Raw genomic sequence first — 14,866 nt, forward strand, 5'->3', positions numbered from 1 at the left:
AGTTGTTGGCAATCTTTGATAGTGTGTTCCTTTCCATCCTTGTCAAGTTCTCACGTCTAGGTTTGGTTTGAAACGGCATTCTTGACAGGTCTCTTTTCACCATGCTTTCAAATGTATCAATGATTTTGTGACTCATAGGAGCCATGAATATACTGCGTGGTCGAAGCCCTCTTAGCATGTCATCCTCTATATCAGGTGTGGTTACTATGATCTCACCAGCGATAGCAATACCTACGCCCCATTGGGAGCGGATCCAACCAATGAATTCATGGTGATACTATTGGACATCATCAAAAAAGCGTTTGATAATGGAACTATCAATGACCGGACAAGACGTTACCTCACACCTGAGAACCCCAAACCACCGACTCTATACATGTTGCCCAAGATGCACAAGCATCCGACGAGACCACCGTTCAGACCGATAGTATCTACCAAAGGTTCTATCCATGAACATACCGGCAAGTTTTTGGACAGATACCTTCAACCCTTTGTGCTGAATACCAGATCACACATCAAAGATACAACGGATTTCCTCTTGAAATTGGAGGAAGTGATCAGAACATCGAGAGATGAGGACTTACTGATGTGCACTGTGGACGTGTGTTCACTCTATACATCTATACCGCATGATATGGGGATCACAGCGATTGAACAGGAGTTGGCAAATTCAAACATGGATCCAGACATGAAAATACTGTTGATGGAATTGATGATTTTCACACTTTTTCATAGTTATTTTACGGTATTTGATCAGTGGTTTCACCAATTGAACGGGACTGCCATGGGAAATTGTGCTGCGCCGTCCTACGCGAATATTGTGATGAAAGCGTTCGAAGAGACGCATATACTTAATCAGAACATATGGCTCAAACATGGGAGAATCTTTTTGAGATTTATTGATGATATTTTCATCCTTTGGAAAGGAACGGAGTTGGAACTGACAGAATTTTTAACAACATGGAATGAGATCAACGAGCGAATTCAATTCACTTGGAACATGGATAGAAGATGTATACATTTTTTGGATGTGGAAATACAATGTGATAACAACAATTGGAACACAACGATCTTTCGGAAACCCACTGACAGGAACTCACTGTTGCACTATCAAAGTTTTCATAGACCGGGGTTAAAACGCAACTTACCTTTGTCTCAACTAATGCGAGTGAAACGCATAGTATCTTCGGAAAGTACTTGTCAACAGGAAGTCAACAACATGGTGGAAAGATTCAGAAATCGTGGGTACCCACAAGAGACTTTAAACACAGCAGTTAACCAAGTTGGAGTCATGAAACGGGAGGAACTGTTACAAACCACAGTTAAACCAGTGAACACCAGAATGGTGGTGGTTTCGAAATACAGCATTCTGAGTAACAGTTACAAAAACATCATTCTCAAACATTGGTCACTACTGAGTTTTGAACCAGATTTTCGAGGTATTTTTGATCAACCACCAATGTTTGCATACACCAGAGGTCGCAATCTGAAAGAGATGTTGAAGACATCGATCAAAGACAGTGAACCAACCACATACAGAGGTCTACGCCCTTGTTATAATTGCAGTAACTGCAACAATTGCATTCCAGGTAACACCATCAGCCACCCGATGAAGGGACATCCAGTGAAACTAAGAGTGAATGCCACTTGCAATTCAAGCAATGTAATCTACATGCTCAAGTGCCCATGTGGCAAATGTTATATCGGTCATACTGAAAGGAAGATCAGGACTCGATTACTCGAACACAAGAGTAATATAAGAACTGGCAATTTGAAGTCCACAGTTGCCACACATTTCGTTGAACACAAACATTCTGTCGCACAACTGAAATATGTGATATTGGAACAAATCATTCCCACGCACAACAATAAACAGACATTGCTCAAAAGAGAAAATTTCTGGATCCGCTATATGGCATCGATGCAGCCACACGGTCTTAATGATCGGATGGAGTTTTTGTGCTATCTGTAATTTTGAATAATCTGTCTTTAATGCATTTTCATATGTCTTGTGAACATTCAACTGATTCATGCGCTATAACTGTTGATTTGGTGTAACACTCTTTAAGTTTTCGTTTGCATGTCATTTTACTCACTTAACATGGCCGCCACGTTTTTTGTTCGCTTTTGCACTTTGTAGTCCGTTTTCACTGTTTGGGATGCAAACACGGTTAAAACGCCATGACCCGGGCTCACTCCTGGGGTTCCCGACTGAGACACGACCATGCTTTTTCTACTAACATCACCAAGTGAGTACTCCGTTTTGGAGAACGCGCTAACATTTGAGCCCACGAGCGGTATGCAGTAATGTTTACACGCGCTGTGCTGTTATTTTACAGACACCGCGCTGCAGCTTGTTGAAATAGCCCGTGAGTATCGGTCTCACGCCAGTAATGTTGTTTAATCAGGGGCTTGATTTTAATTGCACTAGTTGGTGACGGGGGCATGAGGTTTTGCACTGGAGGTATGTGGAGAACTTCCGTTTTGAACTTGTTTGAGCAAACACATTTTTTGACATTATTTCACCGGGCATCCGGGTGCACTATCTGATATGTTCCACGTATAATCGACACTTTAGTGATTGTTTTGGCACTGGAGATATGATTCACAGAGATTCAATTAATGGCATGAATGAGACGCAATTAGATGATAATGCTTGAAACTGTATTTTACACCCACAGTGATATGGAGATGTATTTCCTTTTTTTGTAGAGTTGTCCCCTGAGGAAGGGCCAGCAAATCGGCCCGAAATGCATTGGGGAAGGTGTTATATTGGATTATTAAGTTGTTGGATACACTACTGAATTTTGGTTTTGTGGAAATCGTGATGAAATAATAAATATATTTTGGAACCCCAACATGAGGAAAAGTTAATGGATTAAGCAAAAGACAATTTGTCATCCTTCAATGCTGTGCAACAGGGTGTCTCCTGCCTAACGGGAGGAGCTTTGTATTAGTTCAGATTTACGCTGGAAGGTACAGACAGCGCCCTTACCTGTTTGCACGCCACAGAGTTTACCACGGATTAGAACCTGAACAATTGCTGTGCAAGTCCCTCGCTCATTTCTAGATGCTTGAAATGCAAATAATTTTGCCAAATGGACGTTCTAGGACAGTGAACAGTCCCCATGCATCCTTTACTAGTCACAATCCTCAGTAGGTCAGCATCAAAAGGAGCATCCGACATGCGTTTCTATTTCTGCCCGGCAATAACTTGATCTCCTCTTTTAAACACAGTGTTCCGAGCACAGCAGGGTCTATCTGCATGGGACTTCCTTTTGCATTTGTGAGACATATCAGTAGCGTAAACTGTATTACTGTCCATATATATCTCTCAGTGGCCCATTGAGGCAATTTGGTTCCTATGGTTCTACCAAAAGATCAAGGTGGCAGGGCTTAAACCCATGGTAGAATGGTGAATTGACCTGTATGCTCGAAGCATTGTGAGAAGAACTAATTTGAGAACAAGCTTTTCCAGCGAATGGTCTTCTTGAGTGTGCTCATAAATCCTTTGCCCACACCATGTCCCTGTCGCCAGAGAGGTGTGAAATTTTGATGCTTGACATTAAGATGAGTGAGGAAATCTTTAAATTCTCCACTATTGAAAGGTGGGTCATTGTCAGAGTTCAAAATGAAAGGAACACCCCATGTTGCAAATATACTTTTTAATCACTCAATGACTCTGTCATGAGTAGTTGATGACAGATCTTCCACAAGAAAAAAAAATGGAATATTGTTCAACAATTACTAGCAGATGATATACATTGTCACAGGGTCAACTAATTCAATTGCAATCTTCTCCAAGGCATGTTTTGGATAATCAGTCATGTTTAATGGAAGCAGGTTAGTTTTGGATGACAAACAGTTGCACAAATGACACGACTTTAACACTTTTTCAGCTCTTTCATCAAGATGAGGGAATCTAACTCGTTCCTGTAGATCTCTTTTAGTAGCAACACCTTCAAGATGATACCTTCTTGTCTTAGGCGCTTGGGTATGACAATTTTTGATCCCTATATGATGATATCTTCTGGGGTAACTAAAAGTTCTTCCGGCACATTTTTGAATTTCTGGTATTCAAGCCTACCATGAGGAAGTTGAGTATGTTTTTGCCATGTGAGAAGCACTCAGCATGGTTTTTATCTTTTCCTGGACAATGCACAATCATACAATCACACTCCTTGAATTGCAACCCCCACCTCTCAATGTGAGGAGTCATTTTGGAATTAGGATGTCTGAAAATGGTGAGCACGGTCTGGTGGTCAGTGATAACTGTGAAATGCTTTCCATAGGTAGGTTCTCTTTTTCAAGTTGTGAATAGCCACATTCCCTTGATGACAAACATTTACTGGCATAGGTCACAATGTTCTTTGAGGTATTGAGATGTACAGTGTGCTGGGCAAGGATGGCCCCCAGTGCACTGGGCTTGCACCAACAACAATTTCCATCTGTAATTTCTGATCAAAGTATGCCATTCCCGTGGCAATCGCAATTGCATGCTTGATTTTCTTGAAGATTTGCTCACATTTACTTGACCATCGAAATGGGACATTTAATTTAATTAAGTCTTCAATGGGGCACTTATAGTGGCAAAGTTACCTATGGAACTTGAACAGTAGCTGGCCATACCAAGGAAAGATCACAGCATAGTTACATCTTGGGGGGACGAAGTCGAGGACAAGGCTTGCACTTATTTGAATCCAGAGTCATACTCCCCATCAGCTATGACCAAACAACTTGAGCTTAATTTTATGAAACTCACACTTTGCAGCATTTAAAGTGAGACATGCATCAACAAGTATACAACAAACGTGTGTAAGAGCTTTATCATGTTCCTTTGGGGTGGCCCAAAAAACAAGCATTTCATCACTGTAATTGAAAGAATTTGTGACTGGCTGTATTTTGCGACAAATTAGATCCCGAAAACGTTCTGCAGCTGATGACACTCTGAAATCTAAATATGCCAACAATGGTCGAAAAAGTAGTAATGTACCTGCAATTTTCTGTTAGTTTGAGCTGGTGATACCCTTTATTCAAATCAGTGTAGGAAAAGACTTTAGCTCCATTTAGCTGCATAACCATGTCAGCTAAGTTGCAGACATGGAAATCGCTTTTGTTCAATTGCCTTGTTTACTTGGCGCAAATCAACGCAGATACGCACAGCTCCTCCACTGTCCTTTTTTGGCACTATCACTATGGGTGACACCCATGGCATCAACCTAGTGGATCGGACAATGATGATGTGCTTAAAGAGTGTCTCACGTTCTTTCTCAACAGCCTCTTGTAAATTAAATGCCATTTGACAATTTTAGTGAGCAATATGGATGTCCTAATTTATGTAAATTTGCACTTTTATGGTCTTAAGTTGTCCTAGTCCATGGAACAAGGATTGATTCAGTAACTCATGATAGGCATTGACATTGTAGTTTACAGAAATAAGCCACATATCAGCAGCAGTACTGAAAAAGAGTAAACATGCACTCGATGAAGTGCCATGAAAGACATAAATGGATTCTTGTATGTTTGTCTTTTTATGCTTCACAGTCGCTATAAATGAATCTTAAGGGGGATAGGAGCACACTTCCTCACATTCCAACTCCATTACCTTTTTGCATCCTGCTAGTGTAGTACAGGATTTCACACATGCATCAAAGTTCATCCTAATTTTTACCGAAGTTGGGGCAGACACATTCATTTCTGGATAATTCCATCATCAGTAGAGAAATATTCTGGGGTTGCTGGAAATGCTGCCACAAATTTCCTCAGGTCAATACCACTCCTGTACAAAAGGGCCCTAAAGCTCATCAGCTCATGGGCCGTTTGAACAGTAAGGTAGGAGGTTGCACATGGGTAATGGCGCTGGGATGTGAGGAAGTGTGTTCCTACCCCCCTTGCTACGAATAAACCTTGACTTTGCAGTGGTGTCGAAGCAGACCACTTATATAGTTTGTTTTTTAACAGGGTTAAACGGGGCACTGGAAACAGTAAATTGTACTTTTCAACCGCCACAATGTTTATCGATGCACCAATGTCTATGATAAAAGGTATGGAGCGACCATTCACTTTCAGTGTGATCTTGGGACAGCGTTCAAATGAATTTCTCACTTTCACTTGTTGACTCAGCTTTGACTGGCATTCTTCCATGCAAGAAGAGAAGCCTACATTTGCACGCTGTCCAGCAGTCAAAGTTAACATCCCATACTCATCTTCCTCACTGTCGCTTGACAATGAAGCTGATGAACTCTTAGATGAGGAATTTGACAACAATTGATTTCGTTTCATTTCTACTTGCCTCCACTGATAGGTTGGCCTTGTGGGCATGCGTAGAATGTTGCATCTGGCACTTTCTGGCATTCATTTCATTTTCACAAAGTAACCCACTTGATCTTTCCTCCATTTTGTTTTCTGGATGTGATGCACTTGTTCTGTCCCTCGCTTTGCAAACCATTACAAAATAGTTTTCTTTCCCGAAGCCTCTGCACATCTGTCCAATGGTGGGACACTGACCTTCGTGTGGAAAGGAAAATTCACTTTGAAAATTTCTTTTTCTTTGGCGATATTACTTTATGGCCTTTTACCTTGTGTTTCAGCAACCTTTAAAACTCAGCACTGATTAATTTTGGGCCTTTCCGGCCTCCATGTTAGCCACTTCTCTGTCAGCTCTTTCTTCCCATCTGGCAGCCAAGAGTACGCGCTCCAAGCTGAGAGTCTCTTTCAGCATTCATCTAACGGAATTGGAGAAACAACCATCTATTTCTCTGAGATGCATGGCCTCTTCATCATTTAACTAATTTCAGACAGTCCAGTGTGATCCACCAGCCTCGTAAACATAACCCCAGGGCTTCTGCTTGGGTTTCGGCCCTTAGGGCTGTGGTTTTATGGCTCTCTTTACTCAGGTTCTGGAAAGGGTGATCGAATTCTCTATATATCTCGTTATCTCTGCCTCTAATGTTTCTCTGCATATATCTGCTTCTACTCACAGCATTCTCTTGCACCTAGCTTTCACCTTTCATTGCACTTTCCATACCTGTTTGCAGCGGTGGCTGGTCCATGGGGGTGTTTGGGCACCACCCCCCCTGTTTTCTCGCCGTGCGAGAAGGCAAACAAAGGTAGTTGTTACCAATGATAATAACTACCATTTGTTTCTGCCTTGCCTTCTCGCACGGCGAGAAAGCAGAAGTTCCTGTGTGGGCGGTGTTACTCGAGGGCAGGGGGGAGCGGCTTGCCCACTGTTGGTAATACTGTCTGTTTGGGCAGCCTGAGAGGCTACCCAAACAGACAGTATTAACACAGTAGGCAAGCCGCTCCCCCCTGCCCTCGCGTAACCACTCCCACTCTCCCTGCTCTCTGTATGCTGCAGCATACAGAGAGAAATGACGTAGGTAGGGCAGCCGGCCGAACCTATCACAGCGCTGTGCTGTGGTGGAGGGGAGGGAAGGGGAGGGGAGGGAGGCTGCCTGCAGCCTTCCTGCTGCGTCACGACGAGTCAAGCACCATGGGAATTTCAAACAGGACGGCGCCGCAGGAGTCAGGACTTGAAGGCGGGAAGCGGAGCCTAAGGTAAGTTAAGTTTGACTTAACGTTAACATGAGCATTTTGCTCGGCCCTCTCTAAAGTGCACATTCAAAGCGCCGGGTATTATTTCCTGGGAAATCTCACATACATTGTTAATGCGCGAGCCGGGGAGGGAGTGCGAGACACTCGATTTTAAAGCTTGAAACGTGACGTGTATACTGAAACGCTTGAGCTTCCCCTGATGCTTCATTTAGTAAAGGTGGAGCATTTTGCAGTTTTGTCTATACATGTCCTCCACACGAAATAATATCACCTTAGACCTGCGATTAAGATGCAGATGGTTGCGACAGAGAATGATAGCTTCAGTGCGGTCTCTCTGATAGATGAATTACATTAAGGTGTGTGGCATTAGTTTGCACTAATCAAATGGTGTGGAGTTATCTATACTTTGTAATTGTATATCTGTGTGAATATTAAGTAAGAATACTACTAAGATTGTAATTAAAATGAGCCGTGTCCTCGTGCCCCTGTCAGCAGGCCTGTCTAGCGCCAAGCCACACTCGTGCTACCCCCACGGTGACGGAAGGGCTGGTCCTGGTAAACACAACCACAAGGGGCCCCCGGTGTGTACAGTCATCAGTGGAGGTCAGGCGAAGCAAACGGGTTAGGGTTCACGCAAGGGCAGCTGGGACCCTTGGCATGTCTGTACCAGTACGGGGTGAGCTGTGCGCTACTTGGATCCCCCAGCTGCAGGACTTTGGGTATTCCAGTAAGATTAATAATTACCACATTTCTGTCACCAATGCTCTCGTTTGTATTGTTACTTTCTACTGGTATTCAGAATAGGTGTAATTTAATTACTACTTAACTTATTTGATCGACTTCGGAAAGATGAAAGGCTGAGAGGAACCGGGAATCGAAGCAGTGGCATCCATGCCATTCCCGGATTCTAGCAAGGATCATATTATTCACTGAGCTATCTTCTCAGCTCATACGGACGTTGCAGGGATGTTGTGTTATGTGTAGGGTTCAAAGTGCTGAAGTAGTAGGAGACACTGCACCCCAGAGTAGGAGGGGTGCAGAGGTCTGTGTATGTGGCCCAGTACTGGAACTTCAAGGCCCAGTTCTGCAGCAGCAGAAGGCATCGCAGGGCTGTATCAGTGCACCTGTAAGAGTGTGTGTGTGTTTTTCTTTTATTTTAAAGTGTTTTGTGCGAGCGTGCGTGCGTGTATGCATGAATGTTTGGTGGAGAGTTTTGTCGTGAATGGATGTGTTTGTGTGTATGCGTGTGTGAAATTGAATACATTTCTTTGAGTGTTGTCTGTTGTGTATGTGTGTGTGTTGTCTGCAACGCGAGAGCATTTTACTCATTCACGCGGCAAAATCGGTAATAAAAAATACATATGCGTCATGATTTATAACTTTTAGCGCAGGCGGCTTGAACAATCTGCCCCCAGAGAAAACAACAGATAACCATGGTCTGGCGCAGTGGCGTCACTGGGGTTGGTGTCACCCGGTGCGGGTAACTCATGGTGTCACCCCCTCAGGACTTACCGCATGGACCACCTCTGTCGGAAATGTACGGCGCTAGGTACTGTCTTACTCCCTCTAGCTCCCTCTCTCTGTCTAGCTCCCTCTAGCTCCCTCTCTCTGTCTTACTCCCTCTAGCTCCCTCTGGTTCCCTCTCTCTCTGTCTTACTTCCTCTAGCTCCCTCTCTCTCTGTCTTACTCCCTTTAGCTCCCTCTCCCTCTGTCTTACTCCCTCTAGCACCCTCTCTCTGTCTTGCTCCCTCTAGCACCCTCTCTTACTCTTCTAGCTCCCTCTCTCTCTGTCTTACTCCCTCTAGCTCTCTGTCTTACTCCCTCTAGCTCCCTCTCTGTGTCTTACTCCCTCTAGCTCCCGCTCTCTCTCTCTTACTCCCTCTAGCTCCCGCTCTCTCTCTCTACTCCCTCTAGCTCCCTCTCTCTCTCTTACTCCCTCTAGCTACCTCTCTCTCTGTCTTGCTCCCTCTAGCTCCCTCTCTCCGTTTTACTCCCTCTAGCTCCCTCTCTCTGTCTTACTCCCTCTAGCTTCCTCTCTCTCTGTCTTACTCCCTCTAGCCCCCTCTCTCTTACTCCCTCTAGCTCCCTCTCTCTCTCTTACTCCCTCTAGCCCCCTCTCTCTCTGTCTTGCTCCCTCTAGCTCTCTCTCTCTCTGTCTTACTCCCTTTAGCTCCCTCTCACTCCGTCTTGCTCCCTCTAGCTCCCTCTCTCTCTTTTACTCCCTCTAGCTCCCTCTCTCTGTCTAGCGCCCTCTAGCTCACTCTCTCTCTGTCTTACTCCCTCTAGCTCCCTCTCTCTGTCTAGCTTCCTCTCTCTCGGTCTTGCTCCCTCTAGCTCCCTCTGTCTCCCTCTCTCTGTCTTACTCCCTCTAGCTCCCTCTCTCTCTGTCTTACTCCTTCTAGCTCCCTCTCTCTGTCTAGCTCCCTCTAGCTCCCTCTGTCTCCCTCTCTCTGTCTTACTCCCTCTAGCTCCCTCTCTCTCTGTCTTACTCCCTCTAGCTCCTCTGGTTCCCTCTCCCTCTGTCTTACTCCCTCTAGCTCCCTCTCCCTCTGTCTTACTCCCTCTAGCTCCCTCTCCCTCTGTCTTACTCCCTCCAGCTCCCTCTCTCTGTCTAGCTCCCTCTCTTACTCCTTCTAGCTTCCTCTCTCTCTGTCTTACTCCCGCTAGCTCCCTCTCTCTCTGTCTTACTCCCTCTAGCTCCCTCACTCTGTCTTACTCCCTCTAGCTCCCTCTCACTCTGTCTTGCTCCCTCTAGCTCCCTCTCTCTGTCTAGCGCCCTCTAGCTCACTCTCTCTCTGTCTTGCTCCCTCTCTCTGTCTAGCTTCCTCTCTCTCTGTCTTGCTCCCTCTAGCTCCCTCTGTCTCCCTCTCTCTGTCTTACTCCCTCTAGCTCTCCCTCTCTCTGTCTAGCTCCCTATAGCTCCCTCTCTCTGTCTTACTCCCTCTAGCTCCCTCTGGTTCCCTCTCCCTCTGTCTTACTCCCTCTAGCTCCCTCTCTCTCTGTCTTACTCCCTCTCCCTCTGTCTTACTCCCTCTAGCTCCCTCTCTCTGTCTTGCTCCCTCTAGCTCCCTCTCTTACTCCTTCTAGCTCCCTCTCTCTGTCTTACTCCCGCTAGCTCCCTCTCTGTCTTACTCCCTCTAGCTCCCTCTCTCTGTCTTACTCCCTCTAGCTCCCTGTCTTACTCCCTCTAGCTCCCTTTCTTTGTCTTACTCCCTCTATCTCCCGCTCTCTCTCTCTTACTCCCTGTAGCTCCCTCTCTCTCTGTCTTGCTCCCTCTATCTCCCTCTCTCTGTTTTACTCCCTCTAGCTCTCTCTCTCTCTCTCTGTCTTGCTCCCTCTAGCTCCCTCTCTCTGTCTTGCTCCCTCTAGCTTCCTCTATCTCTGTCTTACTCCCTCTAGCCCCCTCTCTCTTACTCCCTCTAGCTCCCTCTCTTGCTCCCTCTAGCCCCCTCTCTCTCTGTCTTGCTCCCTCTAGCTCTCTCTCTCTCTCCCTCTAGCTCCCTCTCACTCTATCTTGCTCCCTCTAGCTCCCTCTCTCTCTCTTACTCCCTCTCTCTGTCTAGCGCCCTCTAGCTCACTCTCTCTCTGTCTTACTCCCTCTAGCTCCCTCTCTCTGTCTAGCTTCTTCTCTCTCTGTCTTGCTCCCTCTAGCTCCCTCTGTCTCCCTCTCTCTGTCTTACTCCCTCTAGCCCCCTCTCTCTCTGTCTTACTCCTTCTAGCTCCCTTTCTCTGTCTAGCTCCCTCTAGCTCCCTCTCTCTGTCTTACTCCCTCTAGCTCCCTTTGGTTTCCTCTCCCTCTGTCTTACTCCCTCTAGCTCCCTCTCTCTCTGTCTTACTCCCTCTAACTCCCTCTCCCTTTGTCTTACTCCCTCTAGCTCCCTCTCTGTCTTGTTCCCTCTAGCTCCCTCTCTTACTCCTTCTAGCTCCCTCTCTCTCTGTCTTACTCCTGCTAGCTCCCTCTCTGTCTTACTCCCTCTAGCTCCCTCACTCTGTCTTACTCCCTCTAGCTCCCGCTCTCTCTCTTACTCCCTCTAGCTCCCCCTCTCTCTCGTACTCCCTCTAGCTCCCTCTCTCTCTCTTACTCCCTCTAGCCCCCTCTCTCTCTCTGTCTTGCTCCCTCTAGCTCTCTCTCTGTCTTACTCCCTCTAGCTCCCTCTCACTCTGTCTTGCTCCCTCTAGCTCCCTCTCTCTCTCTTACTCCCTCTAGCTCCCTCTCTCTCTCTCTAGCGCCCTCTAGCTCACTCTCTCTCTGTCTTACTCCCTCTAGCTCCCTCTCTCTGTCTAGCTTCCTCTCTCTCGGTCTTGCTCCCTCTAGCTCCCTCTGTCTCCCTCTCTCTGTCTTACTCCCTCTAGCTCCCTCTCTCTCTGTCTTACTCCTTCTAGCTCCCTCTCTCTGTCTAGCTCCCTCTAGCTCCCTCTGTCTCCCTCTCTCTGTCTTACTCCCTCTAGCTCCCTCTCTCTCTGTCTTACTCCCTCTAGCTCCCTGTCTTACTCCCTCTAGCTCCCTCTCTCTGTCTTACTCCCTCTAGCTCCAGTTCTCTCTCTCTTACTCCCTCTAGCTCCCGCTCTCTCTCTTACTCCCTCTAGCTCCCTCTCTCTCTCTTACTCCCTCTAGCTCCCTCTCTCTCTCTTACTCCCTCTAGCTCCCTCTCTCTCTGTCTTGCTCCCTCTGGCTTCCTCTCTCTCTGTCTTACTCCCTCTAGCTCCCTCTCTCTGTCTAGCTCCCTCTCTCTCTGTCTTGCTCCCTCTAGCTCCCTCTCCCTCTGTCTTGCTCCCTCTAGCTCCCTCTCTCTCTATCATACTCCCTCTAGCTCCCTCTCTCTCTGTCTTACTCCCTCTAGCTCCCTCTCTCTGTCTAGCTCCCTCTAGCTCCCTCTCTCTCTTGCTTACTCCCTCTAGCTCCCTCTCCCTCTGTCTTGCTCCCTCTAGCTCCCTCTCTCTCTATCCTAATCCCTCTAGCTCCCTCTCTCTGTCTAGCTACCTCTCTTCCTGTCTTACTCCCTCTAGCTCCCTCTGTCTCCCTCTCTGTCTTACTCCCTCTAGCTCCCTCTGTCTCCCTCTCTGTCTTACTCCCTCTAGCTCCCTCTCTCTCTGTCTTGCTCCCTCTAGCTCCCTCTCTCTCTGTCTTACTCCCTCTAGCTCCCTCTCTCTCTGTCTTGCTCCCTCTAGCTCCCTCTCTCTTACTCCCTCTAGCTCCCTCTCTGTCTTGCTCCCTCTAGCTCCCTCTCTCTCTGTCTTGCTCCGTCTAGCTCCCTCTCTCTCTCTCTTATTCCCTCTAGCTCCCACTCTCTCTGTCTTGCTCCCTCTAGCTCCCTCTCTCTCTGTCTTACTCCCTCTAGCTCCCTGTCTTACTCCCTCTAGCTCCCTCTCTCTGTCTTACTCCCTCTAGCTCCAGTTCTCTCTCTCTTACTCCCTCTAGCTCCCGCTCTCTCTCTTACTCCCTCTAGCTCCCTCTCTCTCTCTTACTCCCTCTAGCTCCCTCTCTCTCTCTTACTCCCTCTAGCTCCCTCTCTCTCTGTCTTGCTCCCTCTGGCTTCCTCTCTCTCTGTCTTACTCCCTCTAGCTCCCTCTCTTTCTGTCTTCCTCCCTCTAGCTCCCTCTCTCTCTAACTTACTCCCTCTAGCTCCCTTTCTGTCTAGCTCCCTCTCTCTCTGTCTTGCTCCCTCTAGCTCCCTCTGTCTCCCTCTCTCTCTCTGTCTTACTCCCTCTAGCTCCCTCTCTCTGTCTAGCTCCCTCTAGCTCCCTCTCTCTGTCTTACTCCCTCTAGCTCCCTCTCACTCTGTCTTACTCCCTCTAGCTCCCTCTCTCTCTCTGTCTTGCTCCCTCTAGCTCCCTCTCTCTTATTCCCTCTAGCTCCCTCTCTCTCTGTCTTGCTCCCTCTAGCTCCCTCTCTCTCTATTTTACTCCCTCTAGCTCCCTCTCTCTCTGTCTTACTCCCTCTAGCTCCCTCTCTCTCTGTCTTGCTCCCTCTAGCTCCCTCTCTTATTCCCTCTAGCTCCCTCTCTCTCTGTCTTGCTCCCTCTAGCTCCCTCTCTATTTTACTCCCTCTAGCTCCCTCTCTCTCTGTCTTACTCCCTCTAGCTCCCTCTCTCTCTGTCTTGCTCCCTCTCTTATTCCCTCTAGCTCCCTCTCTCTCTGCCTTTCTCCCTCTAGCTCCCTCTCTCTCTATCTTACTCCCTCTAGCTCCCTCTCTCTGTCTAGCTCCCTCTCTCTCTGTCTTACTTCCTCTAGCTACCTCTGTCTCCCTCTCTCCGTCTTACTCCCGCTAGCTCCCTCTCTCTCTGTCTTTCTCACTCTAGCTCCCTCTCTCTCTGTCTTTCTCACTCTAGCTCTCTCTCTGTCTTACTCCCTCTAGCTCCCTCCCTCTCTCTGTCTTACTCCCTTTATCTCCCTCTCTGTCTTACTCTCTCTAGCTCCCTCTCTCTCTTTGTTACTCCCTCTTGCTCCCTCTCTCTCTGTCTTGCTCTCTCTAGCTCCCTCTTTCTGTATTACTCCCTCTAGCTCCCTCTGTCTCCCTCTCTCTCTTACTCCATCTGTCTTCCCTTAAACAAGAGTGGGAGCAACAGGTGGCCCTGTAGTGAAGAGCAAGCTGAAATTTGGAACTGGTTCACTGGAAAACTGAAGACTGCAAGATACTGAAAAATAGGAAACCATGCACCCTCAGATGAGCTAGGCTGCTATAGAGTTGACTTGTGAGCAAAGAAAATTGCAGTCAAGCATTGCAGATCTCCTGCGTGACGCTGGCGAGTGTGAACAGCATGAGGAACAAGCTTGCCCAGGGAGCGACAGTTAAGGTGAGAGCAGAGGCGAGGCTGCAGTGCAGATTGGTGTCACCCCATGTGTTGGTGTCACCCGGTGCGGGCCGCACCCCCCGCACCCCCCTAGTGACGCCACTGGTCTGGCGTGCCTAGACCAACCGTTCTTTGCAAGGCTGCACTGACTATTCTTTGTAATACGTTCTCCTGTTAACCCAAAAACAGGCATTTCCTTGCTTTGCCATTTATTTTAGCACGATTCGCATTAATAGGTCGTGTAATACGCGCCATTCAATCAGAAAGTGTCCTGGCACTATAAATTAATGATTCTTCATGATTTGCAAGTTAATTATCAGACAAAAAGAGAGAGTAAAACTTGGAGAAGCTTCGGGTTTGTGAAGGTGTGTGTATAATTTATATAGTTTCTAATTGATGCCGAATATTTTAATTTCTGATTTATTGTATTTAGAATGCTAGGCCCAGCAGAGTTCCCTACTGTACAAAGATCTTGACACGAAACGTTGCCTGCATATATTATTTTGACAAATTGCCGA

Source organism: Lissotriton helveticus, chromosome 6 (genome assembly GCF_964261635.1).
Source record: "Lissotriton helveticus chromosome 6, aLisHel1.1, whole genome shotgun sequence".
In the NCBI taxonomy this organism is placed as follows: Eukaryota; Metazoa; Chordata; class Amphibia; order Caudata; family Salamandridae; genus Lissotriton; species Lissotriton helveticus.